The sequence below is a fragment of the Vicugna pacos genome, chromosome 2, assembly GCF_048564905.1.
Source record: "Vicugna pacos chromosome 2, VicPac4, whole genome shotgun sequence".
In the NCBI taxonomy this organism is placed as follows: domain Eukaryota; kingdom Metazoa; phylum Chordata; class Mammalia; order Artiodactyla; family Camelidae; genus Vicugna; species Vicugna pacos.
This window is the reverse complement of record NC_132988.1, coordinates 4,254,773-4,277,833: the sequence shown is the minus strand read 5'-3', so window position 1 is coordinate 4,277,833 and position 23,061 is coordinate 4,254,773. Positions and strand designations below refer to the sequence as shown.

The following is a 23,061-nucleotide window of genomic DNA, read 5'->3' as shown; positions in this document are numbered from 1 at the left end:
GAGTGGGAGGATTTTCTATGGATTTTCTCAGAAAGACAAATGTTTGTCATGTCCTTTGTTCAGTAACTAGTTGAATGCCTTTTGCAGAATGTTTGGGTCCTATTTCTGTAAACACTCTCCCCTATATATCTCTGATGAGATGAAAATCATGTGATTTTACTAAAAAATATGCTTGGGGGACAGATTGCAATCATACGTAATTACTAATAAATATATTAGGTGCACTGGACCCCTGAGCCCATGAGAGATACAAAGGAATCAGAATCTTGCAGTGGAAACCAGAGTCTTTATTTTAGCACATTTCCCCAGGTGATTCTGATACATAGCCAGACTTCCTTCCCAGTGGCTTTGAACAGTTAAGTCTTTTGCTTATAATATGTAGACATGCATGTGGGATGAATGAGTTTAACTACTTCCTAACCATATGCAAAACAGAATTTTGAAAAAAGTTTCATTGCTAATCTAAGGCATTAAACGAAGTCCTAAAAGATTCAGACTTTCGCTTGTTACATTATCTGGTAACTAGTACCTGGAAAGTCTTTGTCTAATCACGGAAAGAGAAAATGGGTTCTGAACGTGTTCAGTTAATGTGAAAATAGAATACAGAATACAGTTTAACTTTGTGAAGAGAGAACTTCTGTCAGTATATGTGTTGAATTTGAAATGTCTGCATTTTCAAGTCCCTTTGGGAAAACAACTCTGGCTTTGTTAGCAATGTGGTAGTTGTAACCATAGGAGTGTAAGATTTGAATGACGTTTGAGGGAATTATCCATCTTCTGCCAAACTCTTCATGACCTGTGCTAGTTTCAGTGGTCAGTCGTCGCCGCCTCAGAGTCCTAGGGAAGTGATGGGCTTATTCTTGAGACATAAGCATCACTTTCTGCTGATGAGGCTGGTGAGATGTGACATGGTGGCCAGCACTCCCTGCTCCTGCTGGCGGAGGTGGCCCCGCTGATTCAGTGTGCTTCAGAAGCACTCCACGAATTCAGCCACATCCCGATCATTACAGTTCCCCTTTCTTACTACCTCTGTAATGCCGCAAACTCAAACACATTTTGGATATTCCAAGGTCTTTGGTGCAGAACTTGATGGAAAAGACTATAGAATCATACGTAACACACTTGAAATTATATCTGCATTTAAAAATGCCAGCTTTCCTCTGTGATCTAGTGGGCATTCACCACATGTTTGATGAGCTCTCATCTCATGAAGACTCTTCTGACGGGACATACTGAATCCTGTGTTCCCAAGTTAGAAGCTAGAACCTTGCCAGCCTTCCGGTCGGTGGTCTGCATGACCCGGGCTCTGGGCATCAGCAGTTGTGCGACACTCACCACTTGGGGAGGTGAGTAGACACAATGTAAACCCATCTTTCCAGTAGGGATGGTGGGGGAGCTTGGGGAACACCGTATCCAGTCGCAAAGGCGTGAGCAGCAGTGGTGGTGACGCTTTCCCTGAAGCAGCCCTCTCGCTGTGGGTGGCTCGCTGGTCTACGCAGCTGGGTTTGCCTCTCAGCTTCCTTAGAGATGCTCTGAGCTGCCTCATGTCTTCAACCATTTACTGTTATTTAAGATGGAGTCTCATCTCTGCACCACAGAACTCTGACCTTCCACGTGCTCTTGCCCTTGCTAACCACATTCCAAGGACTTTGATTTCCTTCCTGTCTTCTCAAAGACACCACTTTGTCCCAAGCTCAGGCTCTTCATTTCGTGTTCCTTCTGCCTCAAATACAGATGTTCTCAGAGTTCTCTCTCGGCCTCTTCTCTAACAGCACCCTTTCAAAGACGCCGTCCTCACCGCGTCTCTCTTCTTCTATCCTGTGATCACTAGCACGTTCCTTGCTTGGCTGGCTGGTTGGTCTCTGTTTTTCATGTCTTCCTCACAGCATGAGGACAGGACTCTTATTTGTCTTGTTTACTGAAGTATTCTCAGAATCTGCAGCAGAGCCTGGGAAATAGTTGACATTCACTCAATATGAACAAATGAATAAACGAATATGCTGAATGTACTATTTCACTTTCAAGAGCTGTTTGAGGACAGTGTTAAGAATTCTAGATTTGTACTTCGGTCTAGTAGGAGAAAGAATTGGGAAACCCAAAGGAGACTTGAGCTAGAGATAGAAAAAGAGAATATGGAGAACACTGAGGATTTTTTCTAAGGGAAAAATGGTGATGCAAAGGATAAAACCATAATGTAGTCATTTGGAGAGATTATCAAACATACATTCCTAGCTACACTGTACTGAGAGCCTCACAAGGAATCGCCAGGGAGAAAAGAAGATCTAAGAAATGTAAGATGTTCTTGGCATTTTAATGTTCAGAAATAGGGGAGAAGAAGAAAGGTTTTTAGAAACGGAAAAAGAAAAGATAAAAAAAAATATGAGTGATGCAGCCCTGACATGGTTGGAAATAAGTTTTCCCAAGAGCTTACATTACTCTGAGCAAAAAATTTGAAGGCATCCCTTGGGGTAAGTTCTTCACAAGCAGAAATAATTGTTTAGTGTCTGTGTTCTCAAGTTCATCCTATGAAACAGACGATGAAACACTGATATTCTGGGAGACAACATTAATCGCTGTAAGATTTGATATGTAATCACGGAGTACTAGGTAATTCCTAATACTGACAAACTTGCAAATGATGTCTCTTCAATCACTTTTCTAATTAGTCAGTAAACATCTTGCTGCTCGTGACCATTCCAATTTAAATTGTCAGGCAGTGCTGTCTACCGTTACTCCGCACGTTCTAACCAAAAAAAGAAAAAAGCAATTATGCCAAGATAGCAACTGTAGTTTTGATGATCATGGCTAATTGGGTAACTGGGCATGATTCACGTTCTATTGCTTATCCCATCAGAATGTAATTACGATAGCATTTTCCACTATCCCATGGGCATATGTATTTCTCTTCTCTCCAAAAAAATGTAGTGTGTAATATAAATAGGTAAATAAAGTTTCCCTCCTAAGGAGAAGTACAGATTACTTTTTAATTCATGTAGGAGATAGAAACTATTACTATAGGCTAAGTGACTACATACATGTTTTCATAGGTAGTAGAATTTATACAGGACATCATAATAAAAACAGGAGGCATTTACTGAACTCATATTATGTGCAGGGAATTCTTACCAGGGCGTTACATATATGAACAAGCTTACTCCTCGCCACTACCTTATGAGCTAGCTTCTTTATTATTTCCATGTTATATATGAGAAAAGTAAATTTTTGGCAGAGCTAGTGAGTTGTTCAAGTTTAGACAATAAATGAATGATGGGGTCAGGATTTTCACCCAGAAACACTGCCATCAACTCTGTGGCCTTAACTGTGGGGCAATACTGCCTTGACGGTGGGACAAGACGGGTTCTGAGTCAGTCCAACTCAGATTTGGGACTTGGAGAGTAGTCCTCAACCTCTTTCAAATCTAAAATCTTCATCTAGCGGGGAGGGTCGAGCTCAGTGGTAGAGTGCCTGCATGCCAGCGGGGTCCTGGGTTCAATCCCCAGTACCTCCATTACAAATAAATAAATACCTAATTACTTACCCCCCAGAAGGAAAAGAATTTTAAAAATCTTAAAAAATAAAAACTTCATCTACAATAAATAGGTAAATAAATGATAATTATCAAACCGACTCATAATAATACCTACTGGGAAGGGCTGTCCTGTTGCTGGAAAGACATATAACTTTGTAAAAGCACGCAGCATGCTGCTCAGGACTTACTATTATAGCTTTGGCTGTCGGTCCCTGGTTATCTTCCTGTGTCAGAAAATCGTGCCTAAAGCGGCAGTACTTTGTCTTGCTGCTTCCCCTGTTTTGTGACTTGGGTGGGAGAAGGTCGCTGTGGGGCAGATTCTCCCCTCCCGCCAACGGCGCACCAGAGGCGCGCGGCTGCCGGGCGGGGGCGTGGCTGCCGGGTGGGGGCGTGGCTTCCGGGTGGGGGCGTGGCTGCCAGGCTGGGGCGTGCGTGGGAACTGCCGCCCCGCCTGTTCTACGAGACTTCGCAGCATCACCTCGTGTTGCGATCGGTCTCTGTTACTGTGAAGGCTTACTTTTCCCCCACCTTGGCTGATTTTAAAATGTAATATTTTGAAAGAAGAACCCTTCCTACCTAGTGCAGCTACTTCTGACTGTTATTGGATAGGTCATCTGTCTCCAGAAGCCAAGTTTCAGCCTCTCCTTTCTTCTCCCCTCTCCTCCCTCCTTCATTCCTTCCTTTCTTCACTCCTTCCTTCTCTCTTTTTTGTTTTCTTTGATGTTTTTCTTGGCACAAACTTTTCTTTTAATTTATCCATTTAAGGATTTTAAATAATGGTATTTCAAATATGAAAGCAGACTTGTTAAAGGACTATCATCTCACCATCATAGAAACGCACAAAAAGCCTTCCATGGAAGAATATTAATTACTGTAAGCTTTAATATGTTAACAGTGGAGTTTAACAAATAAAAGCATTTGGAACCTCCCCCTAGTGATGCTTTCTCTCTTTGATTCATATTATTGGAAGCACTCTGCAGAACTGAAAATATTTCCCCAAATCAGAATTCAGATAATATTCTGAGAAACAATTGTGAAGCATTACATTAGAAAACATTGTTGTCTTGGATTTTCATTATTTCCCAGGTACCGGAGTTACTGCTGGTTGCTGGGGGCTTACTCCCACTTTTAATACTTAAGTGTAGATCATGTAATTAAAAATGTTGTTAATAGCTATTAATACTGAGTGACTGAGGAGACCGGAAACTGGGGCCATTTGAATAAGTCTAACATTGAAAAAGACTGGCTGGCATGGATTCTGGTAGGAGATAAAGTAGTGTGTCTCCCACATCCTACCATTTCTGGTGAGAGGTCTGAGGCTTGTGTCCAGAGTTTATACAAGGGTGGTGCCAATCTCCAATACAGTGTGAGGTAAGGAGGCCCAAGACAAGTTCCATGACTTTCTTCCTTCCTTCCTTCCTTCCTTCCTTCCTTCCTTCCTTCCTTCCTTCCTTCCTTCCTTCCTTCCTTTCTTCCTTCCTTCCTTCCTTCTTTTCTTCCTTTCTTCTTCCCTCCCTCTCTCTCTCTTTCCTTCCTTCCTTCCTTCGTTCCTTCTTTCTTTCTTTCTGATAAGGAATCATTTCATTTTTTTTTTTAGTTTTTTTTTTTTTAACATTTTTTGTTGAAGTGTAGTCGACTTACAATGTTAGTTTCAGATGTAGAGCAAAGTGATTCAGTTACACATGTACTTACATAGATACTTTTTTTTTACTTTTCAGATTCTTTTCCATTATAGGTTATTACAAGATACTGAATATAATTCCCTGTGCTCTACAGTAGGTCCTTGTTGTTTATCTCTTTTATATACAGTAGTGTGTGGTCATGACCCTTTTCTTGCATCACTTACATTCTTCTAAGGTTTGTTTCCCTTTATCACATTTCTTTAACCAACCAGGAAAAAAAATGTATTCATATTAAAAATAAGTTGTTGATTACTACAGAGGATTAAATAAGTTACAGTCGAGGATGGCATGTTATGAGTTATTTTGTTGAGAAGACATTATTTCTCAATTCATGGTTGATACAATATACTCTATTGAAAAAGAGGAGTGTTAGAAACAACTAGACATTTTGAAGCCAAGATACTATATTGTGAGGAAGAGCATAAAAACAGAAGAAGAAAGATAACACTGGAGACTTGAAGAGGCAACAAGGCAACAGGAAGCAGAATGGGTTAAAAGAAGAATCAGTTAGACACACATCTGAGTTCATTCCTGGACCATCTATTCTGTTTCATACTTTTACTTTTGTATCGTTTTGCCAATACCACACTGTCAGAAGGCTGTTGGGTAAACTAAGTACTGAAATTCCACACTGTAGCCCTCTGAGAGGCATTTGTATTGTCAGTTGTCTGACCAAATATTTCCACTGGTCTTTAGTCTTTTTACTGTTGATTTGTTCATGTATTCTGGACAAAAATCTTTTGTTAGTTATATAGATTGCAAATATTTTACTCTTACCTTTGGCTTGTCTATTCATTTTATTTTTAATGACATCTTCAGAGAAAGAGAATATTTTCTTTTGAGAAAGCCCAATTTATCAATTTTGCTTTTTTCTGGTTAGTGCTTTTGGTGTCTACCTAAGAAATCTTTGCTTCCCTTAATAGCCTGAAGATAACTCTCCTATAACATCTTTTAGATGTTTTTTAGTTTGAGCTTTTGCATTTAAGCCTACAATCTATCCTGAAACTGGTATTTACTGAAGAGATAAGAAAACTTATATCAACATTACATTTTAACAAGAATGTGCATAAGAAACTTATCCAAACTAACTCTACAAAGGAAACCAAATTAGTATGAAGAAGAAATGCATAAACAAATCATATTATATCCACACAGTGGAATACTACTGAGCAATAAAAAGGGATAAAATACTGTTATACTCACAACTGGGATAAATCACATAAATGTTATCTTGCACAAAAGAAGTCAGACACAAAAAATGCATTTCTATGATTCCATGCATATGAAATCCAAGAATAAACAGCATTATGTGAGGGTCATAGAAATCAGAAAGTGTTTCACTCTGATCCTGAGGTGATGATAAGTCAGGATTTTACTGACTAGTAATGAGCAGGAGAAGCTTTCTGGGATGATGGAAATGTTCTACATCTTGTTTCAGATGGAGGTTACATGCTGTGCATCATCGTGAAAACCTATCAAAACGACATGTGAAATCTGTACATTTCACTTTACATACCTGTCTGTCAATCACTTTCTAAAAGATAGAATTAGAAGGACATTAAAAGGAATCATGAAATTCTATCAATGGCAAATTTAACATTAACAGCTATTTCATAAAAAATATGAATATGCCTCTCAGAGATGTATTGTCTGCCAACCGTGTTCAGTGCCCATGGCAACCTACACATGAACAATCAGAGTGACCTTATCTCAACGTGAGCTCACATACAAGTAACTGCTTAAAAACTGCCAGCATTTTGTGTGTGTGTGTATTTTGTTTCATACCCTTTGGAGATATCATTTCCATCAATTACTCATTCACGGCTAGCAGTGATTTTCATTATCAGCTGAGCACACTGCTTTTTCCCACCCTGGCTAACAAGGTCAGTAATGTGAATCTATGGCTTTAAAAAGGTGAAAATTCATCAGAAGCCAATAAATGTGTGGAGAGATGTTAAAGGAGAAATTATCCCTAAACCAGCAATGTGTTAATGCCCAGGACCAGCTCTAGGTAACAATTTTAATAAAGAAGTATATCTTCAGCATCCCAAGAATGCTTCTTATTTTTCCCATAAAAATCACATCACGTTCACTGCTTAAACACCACGTTTCCCCTCAGGGGACTGACCCCCCCCCCCACCCCGGTGTGCCTGAGTGTCCCTTAGTGTCCAGTACACGTTTGCCATATTTCCACACATGTTGCTTTCACTAAACCATTCTTCACTTAACATAAGGGGGAGGTGAGATCCAGATGCTAAGTAACTCCTCTGAAACTGCACAGCTTATAAAGAAAAGATGCAACATTTAGAGCCTGCACCTTCCATCACCACACCCTGTGCCTTTCCCAGATGTCCTTTCCCTGTTATGCTATTGTCCTACTAAGCACCTACTCTGTACTGGAAACCCAGGTTGACCCTGAGAGTTCAGATACTACCGAAGGACCTCCTGGAAAATGGTCTCAAACTTCAGAAATGTCACAGGGGAAGTAGTCTCCAGTGCAAATGTCTCAGCCTTGTCATCTTATACATGGGGGCAGCCAGTCCTGTCTCCCTCCAGTTAGAATTCCAAGCCATGAAGATCACAGAAGAGTCACCCATGGCTTAGAATGGGATGTGAAAGAAAAAGGCCAAAACACCTTCCACATCTATTCTTATGTGCATTCCTTTTGTTAGAGCAGGCAGACAGCAAGATGTGAGCAGAGAAAGGAGGGGCCAAATGCACAAAACCACACATCTTGTGAACAATAGGGGTCCCTGGGCAGACAGAGAAAAGCAGGAACCTCTGGGCTGATAAGAAACCATCCATTTTGGGGTGACAAGTGTCCCGGAGGCTGACAAAGGATGGTAGGAAAAGGCAGGAATCCCCAGTGTCTGAATGCAACCTTCTGCTCATTATGCCCTCATTTCAAGCAAATTAGCCTTGCAGATTAGAAGCCCCCATCATGGACGGACACCATGACACTTCCAACCCAGACTAAATAAGGACAAAAATCCCTCCTCCCTTTGGGAAGGTGGAGCTGGGATGAAAATCAAGGAATATGACCCCAAATCCTTCCCTCCCCAATGAATATTCCATCCATTCATTTTTACATCCCATATAACCAGCTTGTCAAAGAAATAGAGCAGCTGCTCGCCTGAGTCTGCCCGCTCTCCCCTTGAGAGTGCATTATCACTTAATCAATCCTCACTTTGCTTTCTTGATCTCGCTCTCTCTCTCTCTCTCTCTCTCTCTCTCTCTCTCTCTCGTCTCTGAATTCTTTCTGCAAAGAGGGAAGGACCAAAAAGACAATAAACAGCTAAAATAAACTACCATAAACTTACTGGCTTAAATGAAAAAAAAAATGTATTCTTGTACAGTTCTGGAGTGCCAAAGTCTGAAACGGGTTTCCCCAGGTTAAAGCCAAGGTGCGGGCAGAAGTGAGCTCTCTCTGGAGGCAACGAGGAGAATCTCCTCACTCAACTTCTCCAGCTTCTCGAGGCTGCCTGCACCCTTGGCTCACCACCCCTTCTCCATCTGATAGCCAGTGGTACATGGCTTCTTCCAACTTCCTCCGACTCTGCCCTCTGCTTCCCTTTCCACAGGTGAACACCCTTGTGACTTCACTGGGCCCACCTGAATAATCCAGGATATCCGCTCCATCTTCAGAGCCTTAATTAGATCACAGCTGCAAAGCCCTTCTTGCCATGTAAGATAACAACCCCCTAGAGTCTAGAAATTAGGACACAGGCATCTTGGAGGGGTAGACACTTCCTGACTGCATTATAGGAAAATTTTCCTGCAATTATAGAGTCTATAAAAACTCCCTGGACTGGAAATGTAGCTATCCATAAACTTATACATTTAATAGCCAACATAGATATTCTTTTCCAAAGTCAACTACTTTTTGAGCCCCCAAAATGTTTCCGGAGGAAAGAAGAGTCTGAAAACATTCTTAATTGGCAGAGAAATCAGCCACAATCTGGATAACAGATATATGTATGTATATATATATTTTTAATAGTCCCTTAGTCTCTCTCCCCTCTCTCTCCCTCCTGGCTCTCTCTTTCTCTGATCTCCAACCCCATTTCTCACATACACGCATGCACAGCTAAATCCCCTCTGCATATTCTTAGCAGCAAATTCACAATGATAAAGAAAAGATCTAGTTCAGAAGTGTATTTCACTTGGTCTTAAATAGAAAGCACTCATACAAGGAGGAAAATATTGCACATGTCCAGGGGATTGCCTGAGGGGTGTGACACGTCCTTCCCAGGAGAGACATCCTTGTGGTTTAAGCTAAATTTATGGCAGGAATTTGATGGGTTGGCTCAGTCCTCTGATGCCTTTGCATAATGGACTGTGCTGGACTTGGCAGGTAAGTCGGAGAGCAGGAATTCACATGGAATTTGCTCCTGGGAGGGGGTAAAACATCCCTCGTTAACATGCGCTTTGGAGAGCTTCCTTGAGCTATAACCTTGGTAGATGGTGGATCTAGGATCATTACCCACCCATGACAAACACGGCCCATGGGAAGTTGTGTTTCCTCCAAATGTGGATTGCAAATGGACTAGTTGTTTACAAGAACCACATTTCATGCAAAGTTAAGCAGTGATGAGTTGACTATGGAAGCTGCTTTCTCTAAATTGCAAGGACAGATAGAACATCAATTCCCAAATTTGAAAACCACTCAAAAATATACCTTTATCCAATTAAAAAAAAAAACAAAAAACGAAGGTGTATGATTTAGAATAATTAGCAGACAGAATGATAGGATTCCATTTCCAAATCAAGTCCTTAGTAGCTGGGTGACTTTGCTTAATTATTGAAACTCACTGCACATCAGTCCCTTCACTTCTAAAATATGGATGAAAACACCCCGTTTGCCTACATTTCAGTGATGTTCTGAGGATTTCTACAATCTAAAAGCATTTTTTTGGGAAAGCATCTGGTATCCTCCCAAGTTATAGAATTCCATACCAGCTTCATTAAATCTTTGTACTTGGGAAGCGTTTAATCCCATGCCTGGCACAAGAGCATGTTAATTATCACCAAATGTTAATACAAGATGTGAAAGAGGTGATAACAAATGAAGCTGCAGGTTTTAGTCTTTTTTGTCAACTTTGGAATAACTGATACCTATTTGCCTTTCCCTCAGCATAACATTTCTGCCCTTTTTCATTCAGCATAATGTTGCTGATGTTTCATTAGTCTGTTTATAGCTCAGTAGCAGTCCATTGCACCACATATTATAGCACGCTTACTTCCTTGCTGATCAATATATGACTTGCTTTCAGTTTTTAGCAATTATAAATGAAGTTGAAATAAACATTTTGATATAAGTTTTAGTTTGGCCATCATTTTTCATTTCTCTTGGATAAAGCCTAAGAGTGAAACTGCTGGGTCAGACATAAATGTTTCTCTTGATGAGAAACTGCCCAACTGTTTTGGAAAGTCATTGTATCATTAAATTTCCCCACCAGCAATGTAGGTGTTCCATGGAATTGACAATGTTCATTCTCACAGATTTTAATCATAGCCATTAGTGTGTGCATACAGTTGTATTTCATTGAAGTTTTGCCTTACTTTTCCAACTAAAGATGTTAAATAGCTTTTCTATGATTATTTACATTTCCCATATCTTAAGAAGTATCCTTAAATTTTTGCTAATTTTTAAAATTTCATTACTATCATTGAGTTGTAAAAGTTCTTTTTGTATTTGATTATATTTTAATATTCTAAATACTGGTGCTTTGTCATATGTAAATTCTGTGCTATTTTGTGGTTTGCATTTTCATTTTGTTAATCATGTCTCTAGAAGGTTTCTTTTTATAAACTTCAGTGTATTATTATTATTTTTCTCTTTTGGTTCATGCTTCTAGTATCCTATCTAAGAAATCTTTGGTTATCTATTGCTGAAAATATTTTCTCATTTTTTCTACACATTTTAAAAATTTAACTTTTACAGTTAGTTCTATGACTCATTTCAAGAAAAAATTCATGTATGATACAGATGAACATTGGATTTATATTTTCAGTATTGATATCCTGTTGTTGAAGCCTCACTTCTTGAAATGATTTCACTTTCCCTTGGAATTACCTTGACCCATTTGTCAAAATTCAACTGCTCATTTTTGTATGTTTATTAATGAACTCTCAGTTCTACTGATCTATATGTTTCTTGGCCAAACTTACACAATCTTGACTATTATAACATTACAGTAAGTCTTGAAGTAGGTAACATATTTCCAATTTGTGGTGTAGTTTTGTAATACCGTCTCCTTCCCAGACATTTTAACTCCATCTGCTTGTGTGAAGACTGTGTGGGGAGAACCGAAGAGGCTGTGCTGTGGTTCTGACTCACATGGAGAAGATGACACCCAAATGGAACCAAGGACTCAGCAAGAACAAGAAATCAGAACAGTAGAAAAACATGAGAAGTCAAGCAAGCCCTTGCCATCTCGTAATGAGATGGGTTTCTGCTCAATGAGTGGACGGGTTTTCATGAACAGATATCACATCATACGAAGTCTACTCTGTTTTAAAAAGTGCTTTTGGAACTTAGTGATATTTTCCTGAACCCCCCAAAAACCCTGAAGATGGTCACTTCTGTAATATATTTGCAAGTTTTACAGGTGAAAAAATGACTTGTTTCAATTCACAATTCTTTGGTTTCTCATGAAGTAGAGATTTTTATGCATGATGCTTGTCAGCCATTTCTGGGAAAAGTTCTAAACAAGCCAGGCCTACACATAAATATAATAAAAAATTAGGATTGAAAGAGATATTAGCTAGATAACTTCTCAGCTATAAGACTAACCATACTAAACTATAGTTTTTACACTTTTGATTCAGTTAGGAACAAAATATACTAGGATTAAGTAAAAGAGGGGTTTTCAGTATATACCAGTCATAATGAAATCAGGATCATTTTACAACCACCTAGAGGACTTTCAATAAATACCAATATAGGTTCCCATATTCAAAAAATCTAGTGTGTGACCTAGTCATTTGTATTAAAAACCTCTCAGGTATTTAAGTGTCCCATGAAGGTTGAGAATTGTATACTGTATTGATAGATAGATAGATAGATAGATAGATAGATAGATAGATAGATAGACAGATAGAACTATATATCTGTATATACAAATATACCAACTATATCTGAGGTCAACTAATACAAACGTTGGTCATTATTTATCAACATCATGTGCAACAATCCTCTTGGTCTTGATTCCACAATTTTCCTTAGTGAATGTCATGTTTATCACTTTCATAATAAAAATTACCACGTTCAATTTCATCTTTTGTTGACATTTCAGACTCTGCTTATTTCTACTTTTCATGGGGGAGAAACATCTTTAGAAGCCCGAACACAGGATGACATCTCAGCTGTGGGCACTTTCAGAGAGTGGAGCTCTACTTAAACCATCAAGGAATGACGGGGCCCTAAACTCCGTTGACGCCTGGCTGCTAGTGTTGACTGTCAAGAGCTCAGAGGAAGGAGTTATTGTGGATTTCTAAGCTTCTCCGAATCAGTGCTTAATATTTGCCTTCTTTTTATTTGCTGTGAGCACCCAGAAAGTCATTTTAATCTTTTTTTTTAAGTGTAGTGTGTTAGCACATTTCATATCCAAGTTAAAATGAGATTTTAAAAAATTTCCGGACTTTTGATTACACCTGCATCTTCAGGGGCATGAATAATTAATTGGCAAGTGACTGCCCACACTAACATCCCAACCTCAGGACCAGCCTATTAGACTACGTGAAAAGTGGAGCACAGGACTCTCCAACCCACTGGTGTGACTTCTCAAGGGAAAAGAAAATACTGCCATAGAAATGGCTCTTCTGGTTCTGTTTCTTAATCCATTACCTGCCTTCAGCACCTTCACCTAGATTCTAATTAGGTCTTCATGCCGGGTTCTTCTCCTTGGAGACAGAGTGTTTTATTTTCTCTGGCCTGTTAGCCATCACCAAGAAGACATGAAGGATCACTCTGCCCTCCTTCTCTCAGACCTACTTTCCTTTCACTTCTTTACAAAGTAGTATTTTTGGTTTTGTCATTTATAACCTGGCGCTGTGGCTAGTTACACCCCAAGGGATGCTTGCGTTATTAATGGGTGTGGTGTACCCTGATTTCTCATTGTTAACGTTGCAAATTATTCTTTTGAAAAGAGGAAAGCAATTTCCCCTGCTATGTGGTTCTTCTAAGAGTAGCTGGGTTGAGTTTACAATATTGAAAAAGAAAAATAAATATATATTAACGTAATCGTTGGTGGGTCTGTTTGACCAGATGAAATTGGACACTAAGGCAGAGTCTCATAAAACCATGACTTGTGTCCTCAGAGGCTTATGTAATATGTGAATGTAATACTGTTGATTCTATTTCTAGTTCAAGCCACTTACTGGATTTCTGAGAGTAACTGAAAAGCTCTTTATAAAGCTTCATGCAACAATATTAAACATAACAATATCTAAGGTAGTGAGTAATAGTAAGTTCAATTTTCATACTCAAAGTACTCTAAGTACTAAAGAAAAAAACTATAAATTTGAAACGTAAATTTAAAAACTTCACTTAGGTCATGTATCTAAACCAGGAACTTACACCGTTTGGTGTGAAAAAGCTAGGTTTACACAGGCTTTATCTGTTCCCTCACCACCAGCATAATCAAAGTGGAATAAAGGATATCATTACACACAGCATATTCTATGACAATTTTTTTACATCAGAAAAGGTAGGACACATTTTAAGATTGGGAAATTTCAAAGAGAGAGACTTGAAGACTTACTTTGATACTAATATTTATCAACACTTCTTTTTTTAGAAATGATATGTTTCTTGATAAATAATGACCTCGTTGGATTTCTGAGGTCATTGGTACGATGGACTTAGACTCCACTTGCCTGGGTAGACTCTGTTTGTATTAAGCAATATGGAGTTGGTCGCTATAATTAAAGTGTATTCTTGATGTAACCTCATGCAGCGCCTAGAGGAGGGGGTGCTGAAGGGGTCCGCTGCTCTCTCTGTTGCCTGGAGATATTCTAGACCCCAGTGTTTTGTCATGGTCAATACAGAATGCTGTTTTTTAAAGATGATGCCATGGAAAACCATTTTTACTTACACTTTCCTTTTTCCTGCTCACTCTTTTGAGTTTTTTGAGATCCCCTTTGTAAACTATTTTCATAACCTTCCATCTTTCAAAACAGCTGATTCCTGTGCTGTCAAATTTTTCAAAACCTGAGGTGATAATTTCCACAATCTTCTGAAATCTCTGAAAAATTCCCTGAGAAATCTGTCACTTGCTCAACCCTGAAATGAAACTCCATCCAGAACCAGTACTTTGCTAGAGGAATTGGAAAAGAAAAGTGATCCACTCCCCCTAACTAACCTGCAGCTCTTCCAACTCACAGAATGCCTCAGAACAGGTTAAGATCGGAATCTCTTTAAAAATAAGATCTTGTACACTGAGTGGAGATTGTGTACTAGTCAGTTGAAAACGTATTTTCTCAGTAGGGATTTGAATAATTTTTTTAAGAAACTTAATTAAATAGTTTGTAATTTTCCACTGGAAAAAAAATGTTCACATCAATTCATGGAGTGCTGTTTCACATCAAGGAGGCAGAATCCTGTGACTCGCAGGTGTTCATTCTCTCTATCCAGAATGTTAAATACGTCCTTATTTCTGTGTTGGAATGAAAAGCTTCTCGGTGATCCGTTTGGTTTCTATGACTGAGTCAAAGCAGGGAACATTTCTGCTAAGAGGACGGCTAGCTTGCGCCCACATGCCTCTAAAATTCCACAGCTCGCATTCAATTACAGGGAAGTTCCGATGAAAAGAAAATGACGTCCACTCTAATGGGTAGGATCTCCGACAGCACCTAACCCAACAGAGCATGCGAGTTGCTGACTATTGACTGATGCTGGCTGCGGTAGCCTAACAATGAAATCTTTTTTCCATCAGCTCACAAGATTTGCATCACGTTTCTCTTCCAAGACAATGCCATTGCATCATGGCAGTGATGAAAAGAGTGGAAGGTTGGTTGCCATTAGAAATAGCCATGTTCCCATTTAGCTGTAACATTTTAGTTCAAGTAGCTAAGAGATATGCAAACTAAGTGGATCAAACATGATTCTGACGAGACAGTGAACAGGGCTGCCTGTGACCTAGGCAGTCTCTGAGGTCCATCACTTCAGGGACTACCTGTCCCAAAATTGGGACATTTTAGGGGCAGTATGAAGCTAGGCAGCTCCCTAATATGAACCAGGGAATCACCAACAATGAAACACTAATGCCGTAATATTGCTAATCCAGTACTACTCCTGGGGCATGTTGGCTTGGATGCATCATACCGTGTGCTTCTATAGCCCCTCTTCCCATTTTTTCTGAAACAGTAATTGAATTGTGAACCCAGAGGGCTGAGACTTTTTTGTGACTCTACTACTCATTCATAATAAAAGCTGATAAGAGTATTTAATAAGGATCTTTAGGTGCTAAGTCCTTTAATACACAGTCACATTCAACCCTCAGAACCACCCTGATGTGTTTCCAGTGCCCAGAACAGCACCTGTCACGAGGCAGGCATCCATCAACATTCAGCAATGAACACACATGCTGGGGAAAGATACAGTTACCCCACTCTACAGATGAGGATGCCAGGAGTAAAAAGATGGAGGAACTTGCCTGGTTTTATCCTCTCCCACCAGGAATCAGAGGCAGGATTGGAAGACGAGTCTATCAGGTTGACTCCAAAGCTCATGTTCTGACCCTCCAGCCACAGCATCCTCCGTTCTCTGACCCTCAGCTTGTTATTAGGAAAGTAAAAATACCTACCACATGCCTCTTAAGGTCCTTTCCAAATTAAATGCAAATATGTTTAAGAAATCAATGTCCAATCTTTGAAGAATTAACATCAAACACAGACTTGCGATGTGGATACAGGTACTGACAGTTGGTCTGCGGGTTTTCACCTTTAAAACTTGGCAGTTTTGCTGGATTTAGGGCTGACTGTAACAGGTGAACCACACGTCCTTCCTGCTGTAGATTTATATTATACACGCTCACGTCTGTAGTTCCAATGCCCAAGCAGCTCTGAAAACCAAACCTGCTTAAACTCGTTTGGCTGTGAATCCTGGCCTGACTCGAACTTATTTGCCTGCAGATACCAACCTGACCTGACGTGAGACAGTTCCCAGCGTTTATTTATCACACTTGTGAATATTCGTTTGCTTTGCTGCCAAAATCTGAGTGTAGGTGGCCATGAGGTCCTGTATCCCCTCCTTGAGGTGAGGGGGCTAGGACATTAACACCATGTACAAGTGTGCAATGTTGATCTGTCTATAAGTCTAAAAAATCTGAATTCTAAAGCACATCTGGCCAAAAGGTTTTGGGAGGAGGGATGGAGGGTGTGTTCATGTGCCACTGACTAAAGTTGTACTCAGTGGAGGAATAAAGCCAGGGACAAGCAAACATTCAGTTTTAAGAAGGTGCTGGTCTTCAGATACCAACACATCCCCTGTAGAATCAGGTTTCCTTGTGTGTATAAAGGAAGATCGCCAGAACATAATTCAGACAGAAACACTGCTACCCAAGATGGTACACCCTTCGTGATAAACTCTGGCACTTTGGAGGCACAAGTTCAAGGTGGCGTCCTGGGCAGCGACAAGGTCATTGTAGCACTGGCTACACCTGGAGCGACCCCAGACGCTTCCGCACATGCCCAGCCATTTTTTGGACATGGCTACATTCTGTTTCTAACTTTTGCTTGTATTTCCCCCTGTTCCTGTCCTAGTTTCAGAGCAATCAGAGCATTTAAAGGCAGCATAACGAACAGAGAGAGAGAGAGAGAAAGGAATTACCACCCGGAAACTATATACGACCTCCTGATTTTAATAGTTTTTTAACTGATGTTATCTTATTGCGTAGTCACGTAAAACAAGTAGAGAAGGAAGGAGAGCTGTCCCATGGCTCAGTTTAACAGATGGCAAAGCTCACGGTCCTAGGGGCTAAGTGACCAGTCACTGTCACCCGCTATTCAGTGATAGGAGACAAGACTCTAGATTCTGAGTGAAGTGAATTTTCCAGTTACGACAATGACTCTGGAACTTAACTTTCATCCCTTCACTAAGGCTACCCCTAGGATATTTCTCTTTTCTAATCGATGTTATATAAACACCATGCCCAGCATTCCACAAATGCCATGGCAACAAATAAGAGAAAAATTATATAAAATGATATTGCAGTATGACTCACAAGATTGCCTGATTGCATCCCTGAATGTTTTTCTGAGGCTATTCAAGATAGATGACAAAGGTCCTAAAATGACACTGTTGACATTCCTACATATCTTCTTTGAGAATTTGGAGGCTGGCCAGGCATTCATTTGGATACTGCTGGGACTGAGGCTGTAGCTTATAAACTGGGTCACAGCATGCGCCTGAGATGGCTTAGAGATGCTGTGGGCCTTGACGGCGCTGAGCAGAGGGGCTTCCTGTACGCTGGCTGACTTCAGTGGTCCCCTGCTAGCCTCCACGCAGCACTCAGAGTCTCAGGCACCTACGTGCCTGTCCTTCAGGGTCCCTAAGAGTCAGCTCTTCCTTTGTAAGTCTTTAGCCTTCTTCCTTGTTTGTTTTTAACTGACAGTACAGAAATGCAGCAATTTCTGTATCTTTTTTGAATAGGTTATTGTTTGACGAAATTGTCCTCTCCACGTCTCCCTGTTGAAGCCCTGACCTCTGATGTGATGGCATTTGGAGACGGGCATTTGGAAGGTAATCATGGGGTGATGCGGGTAGGACCTTCATGATGGCCCCAACGCCCTGAGAGAGGGAGACACCGGAGAGCTTGCTGTCTCTTCTCTCTGCACCGTGTGAGGACACAGCAAGAAGGTGGCCCTCTGTGAGCCACCAAGAAAGTCCTCCCCGGACTCGGACCACACTGGTACCCTGATCTTAGACTCCCCAGCCTCCAGAACTGTGAGGAAATAAATTTTTATTGTTTAAGCCACCCATCCTGTGGGGTCTGATCACAGCAGCTCAAGCTCACAAAGTCTTGGTAGTTACAGCATTTAACTGCCATCCCATAGGAGTCACCAACTCGCGCGCTAAGTGGAAGACCACTAGATTTTCTAGATTTAAAAAGACCTCCTCCAGCCTCTCAAAATGAAGAACCCAAAAATCATCCCCAGTTGAGAACCACTGGCCTATGGCAAGAAAGAAGAATACCGGAAGGCATGGAGAAGGCTATAGGATGTTTGTCTAAAAGTCTAACTGATGCAAGGAATAAATTCACAAAAAATTTTTAAAAAACAGTATTTTTATTTTTATTTATTTATTTTTTTTGCCTAGGACTCCAGATAATTAATGCCTTTCTATGCTTCGAAATTGGGCATGAGTTCGACTAAAGTATTTGTTAAGCACTTAACTCCTATTTCATGGTGTACGTTTCCTAGATATGGCAAGAAAATGTCATGTGGTGGATTGGAAGGGAACACTTTACTATGTTGGATGTGGAGGACAATTTAGCTGAGGGTCCACTGTCTTTTAGTATCAAGTTGTAGAGGAAAAGCTAACTTTTCCCTAAAAAAATGTTTTGGATGTTTCCAAGTTACGTGATCTCTCCTGAGACAGATGTTCGGTCAATTAAAGTCCAACTTCCTCCCCAATTGTTTCCCTCCTCCAGTGCTTCCTGGGATGCCGTCTGAAGCTGGGTGGCTCACTGCATCCTCACTGCCGTGGAGGGAGGGGTCCTTCCATCCGCTTCTAAGGAGGTGGACGCCCTTGTTCTGCCTCATCACCGAGCTCCTTGTAGTCCTTTGTTGTGAAGTCTATGGCGGGTGGTCTGTTGCATCTGCTCTGGGTACAGTCAGGGTCAGTCAGCGGGTCCTTGCTGACTCGGTCCCCCCTTCCTTTTTTCCTGAGTCTTTGTCATGTGCATCGTGGTCCATGCACCTCCCGCACACGACAGTCCCATGGCAGACCTATGGCTCCCAGTTCCACAGAAGACCTCCTGGAGGGTACAGGGAAAGCCTGCCTTCAGGCTGCATGATGGGACAGGATACTGATCACATCCTTGCAAAGAGGTCCTGGGCGAAAAAGAGATCATTTGAGATGGTGTGGCCAAGTCTTTTGAAAGCACAGTTTGATGCCAGCCTCACACAGTTTTCATAATACTGGAACACATCATGTAAATGCTGATGCGAAGAAGTATTTAGTGACTATGTAAAAATTCAAGGCCTCCCTTGTGGATGCATGTTTGATTAGAAGTTAATGAATATTTTCTTCTTTTACCAACTGTCACAACAAACCTCGAAACTTAAATAACATCAGAAATATATGCTTTGGTACTCCCTTGTCAACTGTGTTTAAAAAGCCCTAAGCTTATATTTTTTAAAAAGCTCTATCTAAGCCATTCTAAGGGCTAGAATAATCTCTGCCTTTACAACTTCATGAGAGGAAGTTTTTCATTTTTGAGTTACATTATTCTGCTGGATTGACTTTACCCTGAAAATTATAAATTAAAAATGTCTAGAATCTTAAAAGAATTCTTTATTTCTGAGTTTCTCCTAAATAGGAAGATAACTGTTATTGTTGAAATGATACCTGGTTGGTTGACACGAGGCCCATGTCTTCAGTTGTGCTTCTGCTCTGATTGTCTTTCTTTCCTCCATGTCCAGTCATTTGCTCCTGAGATAAACATTAAACAAGTTCCCTGTTAACGTAATTATATCTTGAATAACCTTCATGCTTCCTATGTTGATAAATTTTGATTGATTCTGATCAATATTCTCCCTGTTCAAAGTATCTATTTTTAACAACAAAAAGAGCAGCAGCAGCAAAAAACAAAAGCAAATAAACAACAATAACAACAAAAAAAAACCTTTGCCTCAACAGGAAAACACTAGAGCCGGCACAAATCCTGAGATTGTCCGGTCAGTCTTTGGACGGGAGGAAACCGCATTGACAGCTCTGATTATTCAGTGAATAAGTCTTTGTCAACCAGATGCTAGAAGAAACAGGGTTCTTAACTCTAGGTTTCTTAACTCTTGGTCCATTGCTGTTGCTTTACGATCTTAAGATCAATCTTAAATGTAAATTAGAGATATTAGTGAAGCCTTTTTGGAAGGATATTCCCATGTTTGTGAATTTGGAAGTTGCTACTCGGAACAAGTCATCTCATTCATGGTGCACAGAGGACGTGCTACATATCAGACCTGCACAAAGCACTTGTCTTCGCTCAGCTCCTTTACATCTAAGAGCAGCCCGATGATGGCATCATTGCTCTTATTACTTCTACTTGATAGATGAAGAATCAGAAGCTCAGACAGGCAAAGCAACGTATCTGAAGTCCCACTGTGAGTGAGTGATGCAGCAGAATTTGAATGCAGACTGCTGGCTTCCTGAGCACGTGGACTGGGTGACTTTCTCCTGGGAGGTCGAAGCTGGCCACAGCTGCTCCACTTGTTTGTTTGAGCCTACAAAACTGGGAATTCTGTAATTTACCCTGTGCCTTTTCTACAGTGCTTATTAAATAAACTTAGCTCCATCACTGTGACTCGCCTCTACTGAATTGAATGATTTTCAGGAATGACTTTTCCCTGCTAAACTCCGGGCTGCAAATTGCTTTCCTGGTTTGACCTCCCACGGTCTCTTTTTTCCCACCATTCCCTTGTCTTAATAGATTTTATCTTGTGTTGTAGGTATCTTTATACACATCTTTATATATGTTTGTATTGTATACATCATTACAAATCTCTTTATAACTTTTTTTTGAACAAAGCAAGACACAAAGAAATAGAAAACAAATAAATAAATGATACAACCTCAAATCACCTCCCTGAAAAGCTAGAATAATGCAGGTTGGTAATTCATGAATCCAGGGTGAACCGTGGGCTGTCCAGAAGCAGACATGGAAAAAACCCCAGCCTATCCAAACACCAGGCTCTACCAGATGGGAAGTATAATCAGGGCTCATAGCAGGGGGAACAGGGCGGTTCCGGGTGGTGCCCAGCGCTTCACTCTAGCGGGACACTTACTGACTCACAAAGGCATAAATTCGCCAGACATCGCTACTGGATGACTTCCGGTTTTTTGACTACAGTGGCTCTTCTATCGGAAACCCAAAGAGAAAACACTGGTTAACTCAAGTAAACAAAAAAATCATCGAAACCATTCACTGTGTTTTATAAGAAGAATTGTGTCAAACAGACAATGCATTGCCCAGATGTTTGCCTGGCTTTTGGACGCTGTGTGAATTTCTGATCTTAATAATTTGGAACCAATGGCAAATATCCTTATAAATATAGAATAGCAGGTTAAATTATTCCATGGGTTTCACCACATCAGGATAATGAAAAACATTCATATTCTGTTATATAAAATCTTATGAGATGTATTTTAATGCCGCTTGTAGATATTTGTTTTAAGAAGAAAGTAATTTTCCAATATTTTATTTACCAAATGATGTTAAAAATGGATTTTTGTATACTGTATTATTCTATTTCTCTTTCTTCTTGCTAAGAGTCAGTCTAAAATAACAACTGAATAATAAACTCTTCATGGTGAAGTAGGTCTCTCTAGATTCCCATAATGAGATCTCCAAAGGTAATTTTATTCTTCATCTGAAAAACTGATATATTTTTAGACAATCAGGGTAAATTTGGAAATTCGGCAGTATCCATTAGACTAAAATATTTTCTTGGTGTCTGTTTCTTAAATTCTGTAAACCAAAAAGCAAATATAAGCCTTACAATCTCAGGTTTGTGTGTAGAAATAGAAACCACTTTATTTCCAATTTTAGTAAAAATATTTATAAAGGATGCTGTAACTCTTATCTTTGAAAACAAGTAGGTTTCAGCTGGAATAATAATATGTTAATTAAATTGAAATTGACTAAGTCAGACAACACTATATATTTGCTAGTGCTTCAGTTTTCATCAGGAGAAGAATGAATATGCTTTAGTATTCAGCTGCCACCACCATGTTTGGCTCCGTGGCTGTGCTGTGGAAAGAGAAACAACAGAAAAGGCCGTCTGTCTGCTCTCTCCACATTTAGCAGAGAAATCAGTATCTCCCAGAGCAGCAGGATTATATCTTCACTGTCAAACACAGTTGCCCAATTCTCCGCTCCAGATTTTTTTTTTATAATATTCTACTTTGGAGTGCTAAAATGTTGAAATATGTAAAATAGGCAAACATGTCCATTTGGAAGGCACAATGCAAACAAAAGATAAACAGATTCTATTTAGCACTGTAGCATTACCAGTTGAACTCATCTCACTTGCTACAGACATGATCTTTATTAATAACGGAATCAGAATGAATTATCCAAAAAAGTTTCCAAACACAGTACTTAGATCTACACAGCGAGAACATTTTGTTACTTTCTTCCCCTTGACCAATTGGATGCTCTCTTAGATTATGCCAACAGACCACAGTAGTCTTTTTAGACAGCCAGTGAAAACCAATTATGCAGTTAAAACTAACAATGCCAGCCCAGGAGCATGCTTAAAAATACTACCTTTAAAATATCCTGATGGTCACAACTTCAGTGCTGGGAAACAAGCCACCGGAAAACAAGCATCTAGAAAACAAGCCGCACCTAAATTTCCATGAGCTTAAACTATTATATTCACACTTACTTGCTTAAAATGCACATGTTTGCTTTGTTTTAATGTTCTACATAATAGATAACCTACAGCATTATGTATGTATTTTGCTAAAGAAAATTTGTAAGGAGAAATCCTGAGATTGACCATAAGAGCATGAAACAGGGCAGATATTTCCTTAGGGTGAAACAGTGGACGTCCTGGAGAGCCAGATCATCCATTAACAGAACTTTGTTCTGGCATGAAAGCATGCAGTTTAACCCAGGGGAA

General features: G+C 40.0%; 1 long non-coding RNA gene across 1 annotated transcript; it reads right to left on the bottom strand.

The window, feature by feature from the left end:
• Positions 1–266: 266 nt before the first annotated feature.
• LOC140699679 (uncharacterized) lies at positions 267–3,895 on the bottom strand. Its single transcript, XR_012077930.1, has 2 exons — positions 3,718–3,895; positions 267–1,948 (listed from the first exon to the last, which is right to left on the bottom strand). It is a non-coding gene; the product is annotated as an uncharacterized lncRNA (long non-coding RNA).
• Between the last annotated feature and the right edge of the window lie 19,166 nt (positions 3,896–23,061).